Below are 21,390 nucleotides of genomic sequence, written 5' to 3'. Positions count from 1 at the left end.
AAGGCTTGTTTTCTGTGGTGCACTGTTCCCTGGGCTCCTCGTTACTATTCATCATCAGCTACCCATTGATTGAGTGCCTCTTCCGGTCTTGGTTGATATACTCACACCCTTCTAGATGCCCAGTGGTGGCACAACAGAGGGGTAACTAAGGATTTTACTACTACCAAGTTTCAAAAGACACCTCCTTACACTTTCAATACTTCAAGAGGAATCTTATCCACTAAAGACCCTTTGAAATAATTGAGCCACTGACCAGTTGAGATGGGGACTGTCTTGACACAGATGGTGAATGACACAGACCAGGGAACAAATGTCAGTGGTGAAGGGACAGAGCCTTTCTGCACAGGGAGGTGTAGAGAACAAAACTCCTGAAGGATCAAGGCCAGCCCCAGTTTTCTTTAATATTCTCTGGCAAGAGCTGAAGGCAGTGGGTATGGTGTGCTGCAGAGAAAGCTCAGGGTTAGCAGATAAAAGGACAAGGCCTGGAAACTGCTGACGGAAAACAGGAAGAACTCAAGACTCTGTGCAGGTGAACTGGAAGGAGGGAGGTGAGACTGAATGTGAGCAACTTCAAGGTGATGCTCTCCATAAAATGGGAGGTCTCAGTGACTGTCCCCAGCACGCTGCTTTGGCAAAGTCCCCATGATCCAGACATCACTAAGGAAAGTTAAAGACAAAATGGGAAGGTGTCCCACCAATTACACGTTAATTCATTCCCGTGTTTCCCCCTCATTCCCTATGTTTGGGTGATGGTCTGAGCTCAGTAATGCCAAGGCTGGGAACAGCTGAACTGGGGGACTGGGTCAAGGAGGAGGGAGGAGTCTTCTGTCTGTTGAGTGGGCCATCTGGCTTGCTCAAGTGCTAATGGCCTTGTTACCTTCCAGAGGATGACCTCCAGAGTGGAAAAAAGCCATAATGCTACCACCACTTCCCAAAACACCCTATCAACTCAAGTGGTAGATGACTGTATTTTTCTCTCCAGAATGCTTGTGGGCAATCAGCAATCTCCCAGGCTCAGTGGCAATATTTGTGAGCCGCAAATGCTTAGGATGAGCTGGCTACAAAGTACTTCCTCTGTCTTGTGCCCTGGAGTTCCGTGCCCAGGGTCCATTCCCTGTTGTTCAGATTTCCAGTGTGAGCTCATTGCACAAATGGCCCGAGGGGCCTCTCGCGCCAGCTGGCTCTCCCAGACAAGTTCCTTCTGCCTCTTTCACTCCTCCATTCTCTGTAAGGCTGAGTGTAAGAGCAAAGCAGGCTTGGCTTTTCAACAGTATTATGTGTCATCTAAATAAATACATCTCACTGGAGAAAACATGCTAAATATGATATTCCCATGAGTCACAAAACAGCTGTGCTGGCTTTGCGGCGTGAAGTCGCTCCCCCATCAGAGCTCAGAACTGGAGATCACATTTCAGAACAGGCAGACCCCAGAGCCGCAGGAAGGGGTCACCTCCTGGCATTCCGAGGGGGCCCCCAGAACTGCTATGGAAAGCACACTGGCCTTAAAGAGTAACACCCAAATAAAATGTGGTGACGGTCCAGGGGGCTTGACACAGATTGGAAGTTTATGGAGAGGACGAGAGATGGGCAGAGAGAGCTCTGTGAAGCGGGATGATTAGATCTCCCTTTGCTTCCATTCCTGCCCCAATGGAAAAAATAATAAATCAAGCCCAGCACGCCTCCCACCCACCCACCCTTGTGCCAAGTGCTAGGGATCTTGTTCACAAACAAATGAGCTAATATGTACAAAGACACTTTGTAAAATCCACAGCGCTCTTGGTGAACTAGGGAGAAAGGCTTTAGAATAGAGTCAGACCCCAGATTTCTTACTTTCAAATGTCAGAGGGTCTTAAAGGATGGCTTTGGCTATGGCCAACTGTAATGCATTCAAAATTCAGAAGGCAGAAAAAGAAAAAAAGAGTATTTCATTTTACTCTCCCCAGATGGCTATTTAGTTCTGTGTTTCCGTAACCTAATTAATGACACTGGTGTCACAGTGGAGGAAGGCTCACGGTGACATGATGTGCTCTGCAGAGGGGAGAATTCAGAGAGTAATCTCTAAATCACACTCACAGATTGCCTATGTGTGCTCTTGAAACACTATTTTCCAAGAATGTTTTAAGACCACCCCCAGGAGAGAGCCAGCGGGCAAAAGGTTTGAGAATATTACTGTCAACTGTTTAGAGAGTTTTGAGGGAAGTATTTCTAACAGGGCTTTCACCTTCAAATCTTAATCCTTTTGGACCTCTACAAACAGCCTACCTGGCTCCTTTTTCTTAAGTCTGAGAATGCCTCTGGCAAAAGTAGACTAAGGACATTTCGAGGGAACAAGCAATAAAGAGAACAGGTCTAAGATGCTAGGAAGCTCTCCATGGTCCCACTCTCCCCATCGCCCTGGCTTTGATTTTTCCCATTCATTCCAACTGCTTGTGAATCTCTGAAGCCTGTCAGCCCTGATCCTGTGCCTAGAATCACATGTGGGACACATTCCCTTCTAATAAAAAAAATCTTAAATTAAATCCTCATGTCCTTTGATAGCATCTTTCAAAAGCAAAATTGCCTGCCCCATTACCCAGATAGCACCTTTTGCTGCTACATAGAAAAAGGAGACACAACAGACTTAACACACCTAATATTCTGTTTTCAGAGGCACATACTGTTGAATATATTTGTTAGTATAATTAATTTCAGTCGTGCCTACCAAGAAATTTTTTAATTATATTGCTATTTGAATAGGTGATATGATTATAATAAACTAACATTCTTTTTTGTTTAAAAAAAAGAATGCATATTTATTGTCAAGTGGTAGGAAGAAAACGGGAGAAGCATGGAAACCATTATTGTGAAGGCTTGAACAACCACAATTTACTGCGAAGAGATAAAAACCAAACACCTCAGCCATATTATCACCATAATTGTCTGCCGTTTACCCATCTTGTAAAACAAACGGATCATGAAATGTGAGAGCACGTTTCAAAACATACATAAGAGGTGTTAGAGTGATTATGCGTAGGCTGCCTGACTTAATTGTAAATTGTTTTGCTTTCAGCAGGGAAGTGAGAAGGTATTAATTAGCAGTGGTTTCGACAAGACTGGAAGTCCATGGACTTTGAATGAGAACTCTGCAGAGGTGTCTACAACCTTCTGAGAGTTTTCAAAAAAAAAATTTTTTTTTTTTTAGCTTTTAATGGCATTTTGTTGTTTGTTAATCCTTGGTGCGGGCACAAACCAGAAGATCCAAGATTTGATAAATGTACAAGTGGCTCAAATCTTAAAAGGAGCTTTTCTCTCCTAACTGCAGATGGCAAAGGCAAAAGCCGAATCTCATCAGGCAGCCCTGGGGAGCTGCAGACAAGAATTCAGGCACGGCCACCATGCCACCTGTCTCCTACAACTTTAGAGGTGCTGGCACCAAAGCGGAATCTGACTTGATACTCCTCTCCCTCTTTCCGAGTCACCCTGTTCTCTGCCTTTTCCACCAACAGGGTTTTTATTCTCAGCAGCCAAAATAATTTATCGGTTTCCACTGTTCTCCTTGGCTGAATCCTCAAGTGCACCAGCTCTCCGCCTTTCTGGACAGACTGCCTATAATTCAGCTGGCATCTCATCATCTCAGCAGCACCTTGCTGCTCTTGCATCCTTTCTCCAGAGTCGTGATTCTTTCTTGCCTCTTGAGTCCAAGAGGAATAACGAGCAAATAGATACCATCCAGTTTGGGTTAAACCCAATGGGGGATGAACGCTTCCACACTTTTGGTTTTGTTAAAATAAGCTCAGTTTCTGCCCTTGCAAAGGAGCAAATCAGCTCCATCAGGGCCACAGATGTCACCCTTGTCCTCCTCGTCCACGTGGCAAGTCTGCGATTCCCACTCACAGGCGTGTCTCTTAATCTTGTCCTCACCAAGAGAGTTTTCTGAGCTTCACGGTGCCCTGTTTTATCTGGATCATCAGTGCTGTCCTCCCTGGTGGTTCAGACATTAAAAAAAAAAAAAAAATACGCCTGCAATGCAGGAGACCCAGGTTCAATCCCTGGGTTGGGAAGATCCCCTGGAGAATGGATGACTACCCACTCCAGTATTCTTGCCTGGGAAATCCCATAGACAGAGGAGACTGGCGGGCTACAGTCCATGGGGTCACAAAGAGTCGGACATGACTGAGCAACTAAAACTCTTCTTGTCGGATGCAAAAATAAAACCATTATGCTAGGAACTTCCCTGGTGGTCCAGTGGCTAAGATTCCCAGCTCTCAATGCAGGGGACCCAGGTTTGACCCCTGCGGGTTAACTAGATCCCACATGCAGCAACTAAGAGTTCACATGCCAAACTAAGGACCCCAAAAGACACAACGAAGATCAAAGATCCCAAGTGCTGCAACTAAGACCCAGTGCAGCCAGATGAATAAATGAATATTTTTAAAATTATGGTACAGATTCTTTGGTTGTGGTAGTTTAGCCACTAAGTCGTGTCCAACTCTTGAAAGCCCATGGACTGTAGCCTGCTAGGCTCCTCTGTCCATAGGATTTCCAGGCAAGAACACTGGAGTGGGTTGCCATTTCCTTCTCCAGCGGCTGATTCTTTAGGTCAGTGGGAACAGAGTCTAACCATGTGGGCAGTGGGTCTGGTGGTCAAATTCAGACTGTCATCTGTGGCGGTCCATCTTCCAAGGAAAACCACCCAGAGTGTGTGTAACTTGGGTTAAACTCACTGTCACAGACACAGCGAAGTGATACCGTGGAAGTGAAAAATGATTCCCTTACAACAGATGTAGAATTCTTCTGGGCTCCGTATCATGTGTGTGTCTGTGTGTGTGTGTCTGTGTGTGTGTGTGTGTGTGTGTGTGTGTGTGTATTTCATACCAACCTCCACTATTTTGCTAGTTTTAAGCAGAGACTTCCATCAGTCCACTCATTTCGATGACAGATTTCAATGAACTGAACCGTCCATGGGGGCATCTGGATGGTCCCCACGCACCTGGAAGCAACTAGATGGCCCACAGCTCACCAACACGCAGCACCAGGAAACCAACCACATGTCAGGACACCTCAAAGTGCTGCATCCCTCCAGCCCAGCTGTGGGACCCCACCAGCACGCGTCTGTACCTCTCCTATCACAACAATATATCTCCGAGTCCTCTGAGTTGTAAGTTAACATTGCGGACAAAAACAACATGAAGGGTTAACAGTTAAAAACTCTGCCTGCGAGTGAGGGTTTGGAATGGGGTGCTGAAGAGAGGCAAACCTTGGATGTATGTCTAAAAATAATATCTGTATCTCCCTTTGCAGCTTTAATTATTTTTACACCCCTGGTGAGCTGTCTGAAGGCTGAGTTGGGAAGCTCTTCCAAGCCTCTCCTGCAGTCCCTGACACTTGGTTATTACTTTATGTAAAGCAGACATTTAGGCAAGGGGGTCAGAAAACTGAGGGCCAGAAGGGGATTTGGGAGCATCATCAAATCCACCTACAGCCGGGATGGACACCAGCTCCCTAAACAGCCGTGGTTTTTAGTGTATACCTATGGCTGATTCATGTGGAGGTTTGACAGAAAATAGCAAAACTCTGTAAAGCAATTATCCTTCAATAATCAATAAACAAATTAAGAGAAAAAAAAAAGAATCCTTCAGAAGGGTTAGATCTCCCTCTCTGCTGCTTTGCAGGGCAGGGGGCGGGGGCGTGAACATGGAGCCCTTCCTCAAGTTGAGCATGGAGCCCCTACCTTCTGACTGGATCAGCACTCAGGACATTTAGAAAACAGCCCCTCAGGACGAATCTTAAAGACAATGCTGCGAAAATGCAGTCAGCTGCTAAAGAGAATCTACTATAGGATTCTACATGATTTCTTCATTCAAACATAAAAACACAATTCATTGATGCTGATGGAAGTCACAATGGTCATTATTCTTTGCAGGGGGTGGGTCGATCACTGGGAGGACCTTCTGCAGTCTTGGGTTCTGTACTACGCTCTGGAAGTGTTTACCTTGTAAAGATTTATCAGGCTGTACACCTGGGATGGGTTCATTCACTGTACGTAAGTTACAGCTCATTAGTTATGTCTTCATACAATTTCTCTCTCCTTCTAGCTCATATACAATAAAAACTGTCAAACACACAGAAGGGTCCAGGGGATGACATCGATGCTGAAGCTGAAGCTCCAATACTGTGGCCACCCGACAGGAAGAACTGACCCACTGGAGAAGACCCTGATGCTGGGAAAGTTCATTTCAGTTCACCCCAGTCGCTCAGTCGTGTCCGACTCTTGGCAACCCCATGGACTGTGGCACGCCAGGCTTCCCTGTCCATCACCAACTCCTGCTCAAACTCATGTCCATCGTGTCGGTGATGCCATCCAACCATCTCATCCTCTGTCGTCCCCTTCTCCTCCCACCTTCAACCTTTCCCAGCATCAAGGTCTTTACCAGTGAGTCGATTCTTCCCATCTGGTGGCCAAAGTACTGGAGTTTCAGCTTCAGCATCTGTCCTTCCAATGAACATTCAGGACTGATTTCCTTTAGGATGGACTGGTTGGATCTCCTTGCAGTCCAAGGGACTCTCAAGAGTCTTCTCCAACACCACAGTTCAAAAGAATCAGTTCTTCTGCGCTCAGCTTTCTTTATAGCCCACTCTCACATCCGTACATGACTACTGGGAAAACCATAACTTTGATTAGATGGACCTTTGTTGGCAAAGTAATGTGTCTCCTTTTTAATATGCTGTCTAGGTTGGTCATGGCTTTTCTTCCAAGGAGCAGGCATCTTTTAATTTCATGGCTGCAGTCACCATCTGCAGTGATTTTGGAGCCCCAAAAATAGTCTCTCACTGTTTCAATTGTTTCCCCATCTATTTGTCATGAAGTGACGAGACCAGATGCCATGATCTTAGTTTTCTGAATGTTGAGTTTTAAGCCAACTTTTCACTCTCCTCTTTCATCAAGAGGTTCTTTACTTCTTCGCTTTCTGCCTTAAGGATGGTGTCATCTGCATATCTGAGGTTACTGATATTTCTCCTGGCAATCTTGATTCCAGCTTGTGCTTCATCCAGCCCAGCATTTCACATGATGTTCTCTGCATATAAGTTAAAGAAGCAGGGTGACAATATACAACCTCGACGTACTCCTTTCTCGATTTGTGAACCAGTCTGTTGTTCCATGTCCAGTTCTAACTGTTGCTTCTTGACCTGCACACAGGTTTCTCAGAAGGCAGGTCAGGTGGTCTGGTATTCCCATCTCCTTAAGAATTTTCCAGTTTGTTGTGATCCACACAAAGGCTTTGGCGTGGTCAATCAAGCAAAAGTAGGTGTTTTTCTGGAACTGTCCTGCTGGGAAAGACTGAAGGCAAAAGGAGAAGGGGGAAGCAGAAGCTGAGATGGTTTAGATAGCATCACTGACCCAATGGATCTGAGTTTAAGCAAACCCCAGAAGATAGCGCAGGACAAAGGAGCCTGGTGTGCTGCAGTCCACAGGGTCATAAAGTTGGACACGACTTAGGGAGTAAACAACAGCTGGCACCCTGCCCTTTGTGACTGGCATGAAGTGGGCAGGGGCAGCCTTGAGAAACTCAACCGCTCACCTGCGGGGTCTGCACTAACTTCAGCTAGTTAGTATCAGAGTTGAAATAACCTGTGGGACACTCAGTATTAGAGAGTTGGAGAACTGGTGTGAGGCAAAAAAACGCCATACCTTCGCTAAAAACATTTCGGCACACACTTGGAAACAGAACTGGAGGGAGATAGGGCATGCGTGTCTCCAGCTTTACAAGACACCACCAACTGTTCTTTCAAATCTGTGCCAACTTGTGTTTGTACAGAATAAATGAGAGCTTGTGTTTTTCTTCATTCTTGACACTCTTAATATTGTAACACTTTTAAAATTTTTGCCTATCTGATGGGTGTGAAAAACAGTATCTTATTGTTGCTTTGGTTTGCACTTGACTGATTCCTAGTAAGACGGATCTTTTTTTCCCCATATATTTATTTGCTATGCAGATTTCCTTGTCAATGAATTATTTGTTCATTTTCTTTGTGCATTCTTCTATTGAGTTTTTGTTTTCTTGTAGGAATTCTTCACATACTCCAGAAACCACGTCTGAATCAGTTATTGCTTTTCCTCATCTGTGCCTTAGATTTTAATTTAGTCTCTTGATGTCCAGAGATTTTGTTTTATTATCATCAGGTTTATCCATTCGTATTTTCCTGTAGTTTGTACTTTTTTGTGTGTCTTAAGAAATCCTTTCCTACATGGAGGCCAAAAATATATTTTTCTATATTTTCTGTTAAGGGTTTTCTAATATTATTTTTTACATATCAGCTTTCATCCATCAGGATTTATTTTTGTATACATTATACAAGAGAGGGAACTAACTTTTATATGGATTATTAATTGGCCTTTATCCTTTCCTCACTAATGTGAATATTAGTTTCCATATACGTGGTTTTTCTCTCTTCTTCCTAGTCTATTCTGTTACCCTAGTACCTTATTTTTTGTGTTATTATTATACTATTTTAAACCCAAAACTCTATAAAATTTTTGATACCCAGTAGGGCAAGTTCCCCACTCTTTGTTTTCTTTCATCAACAAATTGTAGGTTACTCTTGGCCTTGGCCTTCACATGACATTTTGAGTAAGTATGGGAAAGTTCTGTAAGAATTGCTGTTTAGATTGAATTCAATTTATAAATTAAATTGAAGTAGAATTAATATCTTTATTATTAATATATTAGAGATTACCAACCTTCCATATGATTTATCCTTGCTTTTAACAAAACAAATTTTCCCTCTGGTCATATTTTGTACTTTCTTCATGAAGTTTTTGTAAGATTTATCTATTCACAGTTATTGAAAACACATTTATTTGATATTGTATTTGTTTTGTGTGCCTTTTCCTTCTATGAAGTTTTCTAACTGGTCTCTATTGTTATAGAGAAATGCTATTGATTTTACATCTTGATTTTATATCCTGACCATTGCCAATCTCTGATTAGTATAGAATCTGAGTTTTCTGGTTTCACTTGCTGTCCTGGGATCCCATGGGGCTTAGCACTAGCCCTGGATCTCCTATATTTATTTATGTTGGGCTTGCTGACTGGCTTGTAGGATCTTATTTCCCCAATCAGGGATCAAACCTGCAGCCTCGACAATGAAAGAATGGAATCTTAACCACTGGACCACTGAGGAATTCCCTCGGGTCGCTCATTTTTAACGTGATAGTATTTAGCAACTGCATTTACATAGACCAGAATGGACCTGGTAGACCTCACTTTTGTAATTTCAGCTTCTGCAGGGGTCTTGCCTACATCTCAATTGAGACATCTAGGTCTTTGTGTAGTAAACAAAGTTCTCACTTTAACACAAAGTTTAATGTGAGAGATGTGCAATGATAACCCATCTTTCTTTTCCTGACTCTTTCTACAGGCCAGGTAACCAATGCCTCCCTTCCTTCATAGGATAAAGAACAGGGCACTGGCTGGTAGAACAAAGATGTTCGAGCCTTCTTTGTTTGTGGTCTCGTGAATATCTGGTTGGCTCATCATGATTATACTAAGCTTATAAAATTATTTCAGTAGCTTCACCTCTTTTCCTAGTCTCTGTAATAGCTTTTATGAGATGAGAGCTCTCTATTTTTTGAAGTTTTGTTAGGACACACCTGTAAAACAGAATCCAGCCCTCTGGTCTGTATGTACTGGGTTTGGTTTGTGGGAGTACTTTTGATTGTCAATTCAATTTCTTTAATAGTTTTGGTGTATTTAAACCTTCTTGAGTCAGTTTTGGTAGTCTATATTTTTCTAGAAGATAATTCACTTCATTTCAGCTTTCAAGTTTGTTGGTGTCAGTTATTCATTGTATCCTCCTGATTTAAAACAAAAAACAAAAAACTCAACTGTATCTCTGTTTACCCATTTCTATACCTACATTTATTTATGCGTTTCTGATCCACTTCTAAATCTTGCTAGAGGTTTGTCTATTTTATCTGTTTAATTAAAAATTCAGCTTTAAAAAATATCCTTTCTCTTTGATCCCAGTGTTCTATTTCACTGGTTTTCATTAATTGCATTTTTTTCTCTATGAAAACTAAAAATAGTGTTTTAAGATAAGCAATAATTCATTGCATTTTCCAATGTATTTAATGATTGTTGTGCTGTTTCTCATTTTTCATGCTTTTCTTCTTTTTTCACTTCCTCTGATATGGAGTATCTGCTGATAATAAACTCTCTTATTTTTGTACATCTGGAAATGTTGCTATTTATATTTAGCCTTGACTGCTGAATGATGGTTTAGCTGGGTATAGAATCCCAGGGAAGGTGTTTTTAAGAAGTTTTCTTTATTGGGCTCATTGTGTTTTATAATTATACACACTGTGATTATTTGAAAAATGTCCATCCCCCACCAGAATGATTTTTGTTTTGTCCACCACTGTGTATCCTAGTCTCTAGAGCAATTCCAGGCACACAGTAGGCACTTAATAAGCTGTGTGCAGTGAATGAAAGAGTGAGTGAATGACTCCTTCACTGGGCCTTCTGTTTTGTGATGACAAGGTAGGTGTCTTCTTCAAGGCTGAGGCCTAGTACCTTTTAGTGCCTGACATAACAGCAACTACGTAAACACTTCTTGATGGAATAAATTAATTCACCCAAGTTCTAAAACAAGAGCATGAGAACAGTGATCTTAGAAATCAGTACCTTTTGAAAAGCAATCTTTGGAGTCCCCTTTTGTTGTTGTCTAGTCACTAAGGCATGTCTGACTCTTCGCAACCCCATGGACTGTAGCCCTGCCGGGCTCCTCTGTTCACAGATCTCCCAGGCAAGAATACTGGAGTGGTTTGCCATTTCCTTCTCCAGGGGATCTTCCCTACTCAAGGGATTGAACCCACATCTCCTGCATTGACAGAAAGATTCTTTACCACTCAGCCACTAGGAAGCCCTGGGAACCCCTAGGTTCACATTTTCTTTTTGAAATTTCTTCCTTGGGGTTAGCTGCAGGGGAATTAGGGACAGACAGGGAGCTTTCCTAAAAGCAAAACTCTCCTTGGGAAGGGAGTGTTCCCTTTTACCAAATCTGCACAAACTTTCAAAGATCTATCCTCAGAAAGGAGAATGTTCTCCAGCTTGGCCAGGAGCTGGCTGAGTCCTTGTTTCTAAACAGACTACAACGCATCATCGCTGGTGGCTCCTTTAAAGGGAAAGGGTGGGAGATTCCTTAAAAAACTGGGAATAGAACTGCCATATGACCCAGCAATCCCACTGCTGGGCATACACACCAAGGAAACCAGAATTGAAAGCGACACGTGTACCCCAATGTTCATCTCAGCACTGTTTATAATAGCCAGGACATGGAAGCAGCCTAGATGTCTATCATCAGATGAATGGATAAAGAAGCTTTGGTATATATACACAATGGAATATTACTCAGCCATTAAAAAGAATACATTTGAATCAGTTCTATTGAGATGGACGAAACTGGAGCCCATTATACAGAGTGAAGTAAGCCAGAAAGAAAAACACCAATACAGTATACTAATGCATATATATGGAATTTGAAAGATGGTAATGATAACCCTATATGTGAGACAGAATAAGAGACACAGATGCATAGAACAGTCTTATGGACTCTGAGGGAGAAGGTGAGGGTGGGACGTTCTGAGAGAATAGCATTGAAACATGTAAATTATCATATGTGAAACAGAATACCATTCCAGGTTTGATGCATGAGACAAATGCTCAGGACTGGGGCAATGGGATGACCCAGAGGGATGAGATGGGGAGGGAGGTAGGAGGGGGGTTCAGGATGGGGAACACATGTAAACCCATGGCTGATTCATGTCAATGTATGGCAAAAACCACTACAATATTGTAAAGTAATTAGCCCCCAACTAAAATAAATAAATTAATTTTAAAAAAAAGAAAAAAACTAATAAATCAGAGAAAGACAAAAAAAAAAAAATAAAGGGAAAGGGTGTCACAACAGGACAGAGGACATCCAGATGCAGGCTTCACAGACAGACACAGTGACTAATAAAATATTCAGCAGCTGCCACTGTGGTCTCAGAGAGGACCGCAGCTGAGCCAGCCAATGGCCCAGCTTGAGGAAATGCACTGGGATTTTGCAGAAAGGCCCGCTTAGGAAGGAGGTAGGGGCCTTTGAGGGCATTGTCCAGGAGGCATTTAAAGACATAGCCCCCTGAGAGCACTAATGCACTTCGATTGGGCCACCTATGAAATAGGTGATCCACAGACTATAGCCCACCAGGCTCCTGGGTCCATCGAATTCTCCAGACAAGGATAATGGATTGGATAGCCATTTCTCCTCCAGGGGATCTTTCCAACCCAGGGGGTCAAACCCAGGTCTCCTGCATTAGCAGGCAGATTCTGTACCATCTGGGCCACCAGGGAAGCCCATAGAAGAAACTATTAGGACTCAAAAGATGCCTGACCTGCACACTTGAGGATGCAAAGGTCAGCTGAGTGTCAACAGTGTAAGAGGGTCATTCATAAAGCCCTTAGTATGCTCATTAGTCGTAAAACTGCTCACAATGCCCTGTGGGCTGCTGGTTTCTCCATCCTCTGGGCAATTCTAACAATTCTCAAATGTCTCATCCCACACGGGCAGAATCCCAACTGCAGGCAGTTTCTGTAGACCCAGGCAGCTCCCTGTCCCACTCAAATTGCCCCTCAAATTGGAGGGCGCAATAATCTCATAATACACACTCTCTTCCAACTGGTGGCGGAGCTCCAGGGCACATGTCTGCCCTGGTTACTCTTAAGATCACACAGTCCCTTGACAGCCACATTGGAGAAAGACAGAAAAAGAGGAGAAATATGAGATTTGAAGATGCCAAAGCTAAAATGTTAGCAAGATTTTAGAAACATGTTTTCCTTGGCTCACCAAGAGCAGGACTTTTCGCAAACCATGTCTGCTTCAGCCATGACGTTTTCTCTGAAACATGGGAGCATAAACAAGAGAAGAATTATCCCTTCCAAAGAATGGTGCAGAATCAGGCAGAACACTTGCCAAAGGAAAAGAACTGAATCAGAATCAGAAAAGATTGGTTTTTGAGGCATCAAAGTAGGTTTCCCAAACAAGGGAGAGTGGCTATTTCTTTGTTAGGAGGGGGAGAGACCATCTCGGGACACATTTTACAGTCACCCTTGAATGTCGACAGATGATAAAAATATTATTTTTATCTGCCATCCCATTCGGTTTTGCCTTCCAGAGACATTTCAGCTTTTGCATCCTCAGGAAAGAGACTGACTGAGAAGCTTAAGACATCTTTCAAGTGACCATTAACAACAACAATAATAATAAAGTAACAAATTGGCTTTGGAGCTTGGCAAACCCGAAAACCATATGCTCTGAGAGTCGCTTCATTCATTGGTAATTAAGTTTTCTTTTCTCCTCCCAAAATGAGACTTTTTCTGGACCCAGCACATAGCTTGAGGCATGTGAGCATCTTAATGGGGACTCCTCTCTTCTTTTGAAGATCAAATCCTGGCTATTTTTCTTTGAAGTTCAGAGCCCTGTACAGGATGCAAAACTCGTTAATAAAATAGTAGTACATATTTGGAGTATTTCTACAACCCCAAAGACTTCATCCTGGGAGGGAAATGTATTAAGGACTCACTGACTTTAACCAAAAAAAAAAAAAAAAAAAGATGGTCTCCAACTCAATCTGACATTATGGAATCATACATATACTTTCATGCCTCTGTCATCATGCTCCAGGCCACCCAAAAGACTCAGATGTGAGGATCCCAGGGTATTATCTGCATCTGTTCCAATCAAAGCCCAGCTCAGACAGTCATCATCCCCCTCCACAGCAGAAGTCACTAAGCATTTGGGTATCTCCATAGTTTGTTTGTCTTTGAGTTACAGCAGCCTTGAAAAACACAGATGTTTTCCTTTTAATCCTGTTCGTACTTTGCAGTGGTCACACTCGAAGTCACTGGGCCACAGGAAACCCCTCCAGGACTGATCCTACAAGACAAATGGCGTGTGCATGGAGCCATCTGATTGGGGACTGCTCCTTGCTTCTCTGCATTGCTGAACAGTTAATTTATCTGAACAGAATGGATTATGAGGGTGAAGATACATGTATAAATACCTTTTTTTTTTTTTAATGCTAACTCTATAGGCTCTCATCAAGGTCAGCTTAGGACTGTGGTTTATGCACTTTTGGATATTCACTCCTCTGCCAGAGAGCATTCCTGGATTTCCTGAGAAAGATGACTCAAGAGCTCAGACCAGTGGTAAACAGTCTGGACTCAAGCCTTGGACCTGCTGCTTCCTTGTCTGTGTGACCTTGGGCAAACTACTTAACCTCTCTGGGCTGCTGCTTTATCAGTAACGAGGAACTCATGCAAATATGACGTCACAGAGCCGTGGCAAAGATTAAGGGAATACTGCACAGAGGCACAGGGAGCAGACATGCAATACCTGTTTGTTATTCTTTTATTTAATCTCTGTTTCTTGGGCCTTTTGCTCCTCAGTTCAGGCCCGTGACCTCGTAAGGAGCCTGCTCAAGAGTCAGAACCTTGGAATGAAACAGACTGTGTGTGTGTCTCTTCTCTGCTTGCGAAAACATCCACTTTGCTCCCTCTTTTGGCTCAAGGGGCAAAGGCGGCTATGAAACACGGTATTATCATGTTACTCACATCCCAGGCATTCTGTGATCCAGAATATTATCAGCTCTGGGGAGAGGGTTGGTCTTAGGTGCATAGGACACAGGGCAGATCAAGGTCCAGATCCAATGCGCATTAATTGAGGCTATTCTGTGCCAGGACACTTGCTAGGTCTATTCTTTGTGTGGTTTGCTATAACACCCACAACAAAACTCCAGGACAGGCGTCATTAGGACCTCTATTTTAAAGATGAAGCAACTGAGCTTTGGTAAGGCTAATTTGTTCAACATCCAAAAGTCCCCCTTTGCCGTCAGGATCAAGTCCTACATGCTAGAGATGACCCAAGAGCATCATGGTGGGACGCTCTAGCCATCCACCTCACTTCCATCCCCTATCTTACTTCACTGTGTGTCTTGGGCTCAGTCACTCAGTCGTGTCTGAATTTTTGTGACCTCATGGACTGTAGCCTGTAAGGCTCCTCCATCCATGGGATTCTCCACGCAAGAATACTGAAGTGGGTTGCTATTTCCTTCTCTAAGGGATCTTCCTGACCCAGGGATCAAACCCACATCTCCTGCATTGCAGGCAGATTCTTTACCAGCTGTGCCATCAAGGAAGGCCCATACCTCGCTGTAACCCAAGGTAAATCCAGCCTTCTTTTTCCTGCCTTGAAGGAGACTAAGTCTCCAATAGCCACAGCACAACCCACAGAAAATCCAACCCCCGAGGCACTCAACTCTATCACCTCAAGCCCCCATCTTACGGAGTTGCTCTTCTCATTTGCTTCTCTCCCGTGTTAATTCTGAAACGTCACCCCCTTCTTCTCTCCCTGCTCTCCTTCCTCTGGGCAACAGTGTGGCCAGCCCTGGGGTCTTTCCCGTTGGCTCCACTCCTGGCCAGGTTAGCACAGCCAAGTCCAGCGGGAAGGGAGGTCTGACAGTGGCAAACACGGGTGCTGACAACTGTTTTCTTGATCACATTCATGTTGCACTTCCAGCCAAACCAAACCAGTGATAACTTCCCAGCGGAGACCACGCCACTTAAGACCCTGTCCGCCCCAAGCAGCCTGCTTCTCCCAGGACTCTCCCCGTCAAGCCCCACTGCTGGCTCAGGCCCAGGGAAGAGGCCTTCCCAGACTGACCACCCCCTCTACCTGGGTGAGAGGCTCAGGGGCCCCTTCTCTGGGCTCCCGAGCATCCCTGACCGTAACTCATCACGTGCTGTGCTTACCACGCGATCCTGCCACCCAGCCGTCCCCTCTCATCTTTGGTTTCCCTTTCCTCGGCTTCAGCTGTGGTCATCTACAATCAGAAAATGCTAAATGGAAAATTCGAGAACTAGACAATTCCTAAGTTTTCATCTGCGCGCGGTTGTCTGTAGTAGGATGAAATCTCCTGCTGTCCTGCTCTGTTCCTCTGGCACGTGAGTCACCTCTTTGTCCCGCGTACCCTGCTGTTAGTCACTCAGGAGCCATGTGTGTTATCAGCTTTCCTGTCACAACCTCGCAGGGCTTGCGTGCAAGTCACCTTTGTTTTATTTAATAATTGCCCCCAAAGTGCCAGGGTAGTGATGCTGGCAATTCAGATATTCTCTTACTCTGTCTAACTTATAAATTAAACTTCACCATAGGTATGTACATGTAGGAAAAAACATAATACAACTAGGGTTTGGTACTAGTCGCAGCTTCAGGCATCCCTGAGGGTCTTGGAACATACCACTGGGACCCCTGTATTCATTCATAGATCCATCTCCCACTATGTTGTGAGTTTCTGGAGGGCCCCACAGCAAGCTCTTGTCAGATGATTGCTTCTGTTTTTTATTTCAATATGTTTATTGTTTTGGGAAAACAATAAATAATAAGAAATAACATAGATCTTGTGTTCAGTAGAGAAGAACCCGCCTGCCAATGCAGGAGCCACAGGAGATGCGAGTTCAATCCCTGGGTCGAGAAGATCCCCCTGGAGGAGGGCATGGTGACCCATCCCAGTATTCTTGCCTGGAGAATCCCATGGACAGAGGAGCCCGGAGGACTACGGTCCATAGGGTCACAAAGAGTCAGACACGACTGAAGTGACTTAGCAGGCAGCACACACGCAGAGAGGAAATGTTAGAAAGAGGATGAGTGGTGTTGTGATCATGAACGTTCACAGGCGCTAAGGAGTCTAGACAAGGACAGGAACAAATCCCACTGGCTGGCGTTCCCCATCCACACTTCTGCTGTTTTTTAGAGAGGATTAAACAAGTAAGAATTGATTCTTCTCCGTAACAAAAAGACAAATGGTGGACTAGCGGTCCCCAACCTTTCTGGCACCAAGGACTGGTTTCGTGGAAAACAGTTTCTCCACAGCCCGGGCTGGGGCGGAGAAGAGGGGGTGTGGTCATGGGATGATTCAGGTGTGCATTTATTGTGCACTTCACGTCTACTATTGTTACAGTAGACAGCTGTACCTGTGTAGTACAGGTATATATGGAGTATAACAGCTCCACCTCAGATCATCAACAAAACATGCATTTTGTTTAATGCATCATTATGATCCGATTTGCTTTGCTTTTTTCTTTTTTGGACTAAAAGTCATATGACACAAAATAACCATTTCAAAATGAAGAATTCAGAGGCCTTCCGTATATTACCAATGTCGTGCGACCCTCACCTCCGTCTAGTTCCAAAGCACGTTGTCATCCCAAAAGGAAACCCACACCCACCAAGCAGTTGCTCCTCACGGCCACTGTCCCTGGAGTAGGAAATGGCAACCCACTACAGTATTCTTGCCTGGGAAACTCCACGGACAGAAGAGCCTGGCGGCTACAGTCCATGGGGTCGCAGAGTCGGACATGAAGGAGCTCGCACACACTGGCAACACCAGTCTGCTGTCTCTATGGTTCTCCTTGTTCTGCACATTTCAGGTAACCAGAAACATACCACACGTGACCTTCTGTCTCACATTTTTCAACAAACATCATGTTTTTGAGGTTCAGCCACATTGCAGTGTGTACCAGAGCTTCATTCCTCTTTATGGATGAACAAGTTTCTATTGTACGGATATGACACAATCAGTTTGTCCCCTGACTCACTGGTGGGCGCCTGGGATATTTCTCGTGTGACTTGAAGCCAGGCATCCTGGCTCCAGTCTGCATCACCCACACTGCGAGCGCCTGTGGGCACCAAGACCTGGGCTTCCGGCTGAAGAAGTGTTGCTGCTTCTCTAGCCCCAGAAGGGACTGGCAGCCTGGAGGGTGTGACCTTGCCCCCGGGATGGGAAGGGTAACCGGGGGACCTGCTGGAAACCATCTCCACCTACTTCCCAGTCCTTCGCGGCCCTGTGAACATCTGCCTTTGGAAACCATCGCCACCTACTTCCCAGTCCTTCGCAGCCCTGTGAACATTTGCCTTTGGAAACCATCGCCACCTACTTCCCAGTCCTTCGTGGCCCTGTGACCATTTGCCTTTGGAAACCATCTCCACCTACTTCCCAGTCCTTCGCGGCCCTGTGAACATCTGCCTTTGGAAACCATCGCCACCTACTTCCCAGTCCTTCGTGGCCCTGTGACCATTTGCCTTTGGAAACCATCTCCACCTACTTCCCAGTCCTTCGCGGCCCTGTGAACATCTGCCTTTGGAAACCATCTCCACCTACTTCCCAGTCCTTCATGGCCCTGTGAACATCTGCCTTTGGAAACCATCGCCACCTACTTCCCAGTCCTTCGTGGCCCTGTGAACTTTTGCCTTCAGGGAGCCTCTCCCTCGCACCAGGGAAAGCAGTCGCTGTCTTCAGCTGGGGTCAGCCCATCCAGAACTGCACTGGCTGGAGCCCAAGCAAGAGCATTCCTCAGCACTGGTGTCATTTTATGTAGTTCTTATTAGTAATCAGGTAGGATTCATAGCCAGTTGACTCTTCATTCCTGCCAGAGGCTGATAAATTGGCTGGACGCAGGAATCATTCTTCAGTAATTAAAATCCTTTATGGCTTGCAGAAGGAAGCAAATTCAGGAGCGCCAACCATGGACCTGGACACTGCTTCCAGCCAAAGACCACACCCACCAGGGGATGGTGATGGGCCACCTCTGACGCGACCCTTGGGATATCAGTTCAGCCATCCAAAGGCACTGGTCTCTGCCGAGTCAAGAACTTTAGGGTGTTCCCAGGGGTTTGGAAGCAAACCCCAATCTGTCCAGGGAAGCAAAAGGAAGCTCTGAATGGGCTCAGCATCCAGGAGGTTTTCATGGACAGACCATTTCAGCCCCACTGAATGTCTTGCTCTGCAGACCCAGAGCAGGAAATAAAACCTGGCACACTGTCAGCTTTCGAACTGTGGTGTTGGAGAAGACTCTTGAGAGTCCCTTGGACTACAAGGCGATCAAACCAGTCAATCCTAAAGGAAATCAACCCTGAAAATTCACTGAAAGGACTGATGCTGAGGCTGAAACTCCAATACTCTGACCACCTGATGTGAAGAACTGACTCACTGGAAAAGACCCTGATGCTGGGAAAGACTGTAGACAGGAAGAGAAGGGGACAACAGAGGATGAGGTGGCTGGAAGGCATGACCGACTCGATGGACATGAATTTGAGCAAGCTCCGGGAGATGGTGAAGGACAGAGGAGCCTGGCGTGCTGCAGTCCATGGGGTCATGAAGGGACACAATTTACCAACTGAACAACAACACTGTCCTCAGCCCCCAAGGAAGGATCCTGTCTTCCTAGGGAAGAATCCAGGAAGGGACAGCTCAGCCATTGGCTTAGGGTAAGTGCAGGAAAGATCACATGATGATACACAAAAGCACTCCAGTGGAGAAACAGCCCAAAATAACATACTTTCCTCTACAAGGGAAATAAATAAAGCAGAGCTTTTATTTCAACATGAGCTCTTACAGCATCATGCTTAAGATCTCAAGCTTCTGAGTCAAAAAGACCTGAGTTGCACAGATTTAGAGAATGAATTTATGGTTACCAAAGGGAACAGTCAGGAGAGGAATAGACTGGGAGTTTGGGATTGGCACACACACACCGCTATATTTAAAATAAAGTGTCTTCCCATGAAAAATAAATAAATATAAATCAAAATTTTTAAAAGACCTGAGTTTGAATCCCAGCTCTGCCACTTAGTAGCTGGGTGTCCTTGGGTAAGTTCCTTAACCTCTCTGAGCCCCAGTTTTCTCATCCATAGAGCAAAACTAATGTCAACTTCAAGAGGAGCAAATAGGATAGCCCTGTAAAGTGAGCATCTGGCACAAGGTGAGAGCCCACAGATTACCTGTGACTCAATTCCCCTCTTCATCCGCCCCCATCCATCCACACAGAGCCACCAGGACCCCCACTCTCCAACACCTCCTCTGTTTCCGTCCTTCAAACCCAAAGTCTCACGGACTCAAACCTTGCCAGGGCTTTTTTCTTAGGGGCCCCTCCATGCCAGAATGGGCCGAGGATTATAAAGTGTGGTTAAGAGTTTCAAGGTCAAACCCAGCACTTTCTATGAAAATAAAGAGAGAGCAATCCATTACGTTGTCAAGTTAATACAGTGTGATGAAGCATCTCCAGACTGCACTTCCTGGAAGACTGTAAAAGTCTAATAGATTTAGGGAAACTGTACCTCGGGGAGCATATTAGACAGCGCTCCTCAGTGGATCAACACTGTCTTCAAGGCTCCCTTCCCAGGGAACCACAGCGCCCTTTTAAAGGACTGCTTTCCCTCCAACAACCTGGAGATAAACTGTCGTCCATACATTAACTGTACACCAGCAGGGCACTTACTTTGAGTGGAGAATGCACCTTATTTTACCCCAAATGGAAAAGCATATCCTTTGAAAGCCAAATTCTGCTTCCTTCTAAATTACCGTAAAATGACATAAGGCCAAATTGATTTCCCCGGCTCCGTCTCTGCTGATTTCAGATATACTCGGACACATTTCTATGCCTCTATTGAAGTGTCTTTAATTATTCCAAAGGATGTCTTCACGCATTTAAGTTTTAATCGCATATAAAATTAGCCGAGTGTAAAGTTTGCACATATGCTCCCAGGAAGGCGTCATTTCAATGAGCTTTCATCCTGGGAAGAAATGTTTTACAATGAAAATGTTAACAAAAATAACATAAACGAACTCTTTAGATTTTTTAAGAGTCACCACATGAAATCATCAACTTATTTTCCTCATTTTGTGCAGTATCGAAATTGCATACACGTTTACAAACTGAACACTCACTTAGGAGGCAGCATTCCGTGGAGCTGAGGGTTAGTGAGCAAGAGCACCGCTGGAAGATTTTTGCCCCTTGCTTCTCATGTATCTTCCTGTTAGTTGGGATTGAAGCTCTTCCATGGGGAGGAGTGTTCAGACTGAGTAATTTAAATACCCTCAGCGACTAGACAATGCATCATGGCACCCCAGGGACCAGGCTGGAGGATGGAGCATCCGTCACCGAGTCTCGACTCTTCAGAGGCCAGATGCTACGGGAGGAAGTTACCCACATCACTCCTTCCGTAAGTTGTTCGTCAAACAGTCACACGCCAGCCCAGGTCTCAGAGGAAGGGAAAGAAACCCCATCTCTTGTTGAAAAGATTGTCAAAGAACGTGTGCAGCTGTCTTGAACTCCCCAAGGCAACCAAGAACGCGTGCAAGGCAGAAGTGTTTTTGGAGCCTGAATGGTGCTGATTGAGGCACACTGGGATGCTGAGCTATGAAGGGCAGGTCAACAGAGACGGACTTTCAATGAAACTAAGAGCAGCTTAAGGTCATTACCAGACTTTTTACAAAATACAACTGATTTGTCCTTGCTCCTCATTCTTCAATTCTAAGTG

At 44.7% G+C, this 21,390-nt stretch overlaps 1 protein-coding gene across 5 annotated transcripts in view; it reads right to left on the bottom strand.

Moving 5' to 3' along the window:
• The window catches only part of LOC145531106 (uncharacterized), a 72,036-nt gene that overhangs the window by 14,325 nt on the left and 36,321 nt on the right, over window positions 1–21,390 (bottom strand). Inside the window, exon 3 of one of the 5 annotated variants that reach the window (XR_014072187.1) lies at window positions 3,686–6,249. The exons of 2 other annotated variants lie outside the window; for them this stretch is intronic. The gene's annotated coding sequence lies outside the window, so the exon portion shown is untranslated. Of the gene's footprint in view, window positions 1–3,685; window positions 6,250–11,279; window positions 13,500–20,502; window positions 20,644–21,390 lie in introns of those variants that run through there. 2 more of the 5 variants (XR_014072190.1, XR_014072189.1) reach the window with 2 other exon arrangements.

This window comes from Giraffa tippelskirchi, chromosome 13, assembly GCF_054371585.1.
Source record: "Giraffa tippelskirchi isolate mGirTip1 chromosome 13, T2T-mGirTip1v1.2.pri, whole genome shotgun sequence".
Taxonomy (NCBI): Eukaryota; Metazoa; Chordata; class Mammalia; order Artiodactyla; family Giraffidae; genus Giraffa; species Giraffa tippelskirchi.
Note: the sequence above shows the minus strand (reverse complement) of the source record. Positions and strands in the feature narration are given on the sequence as shown.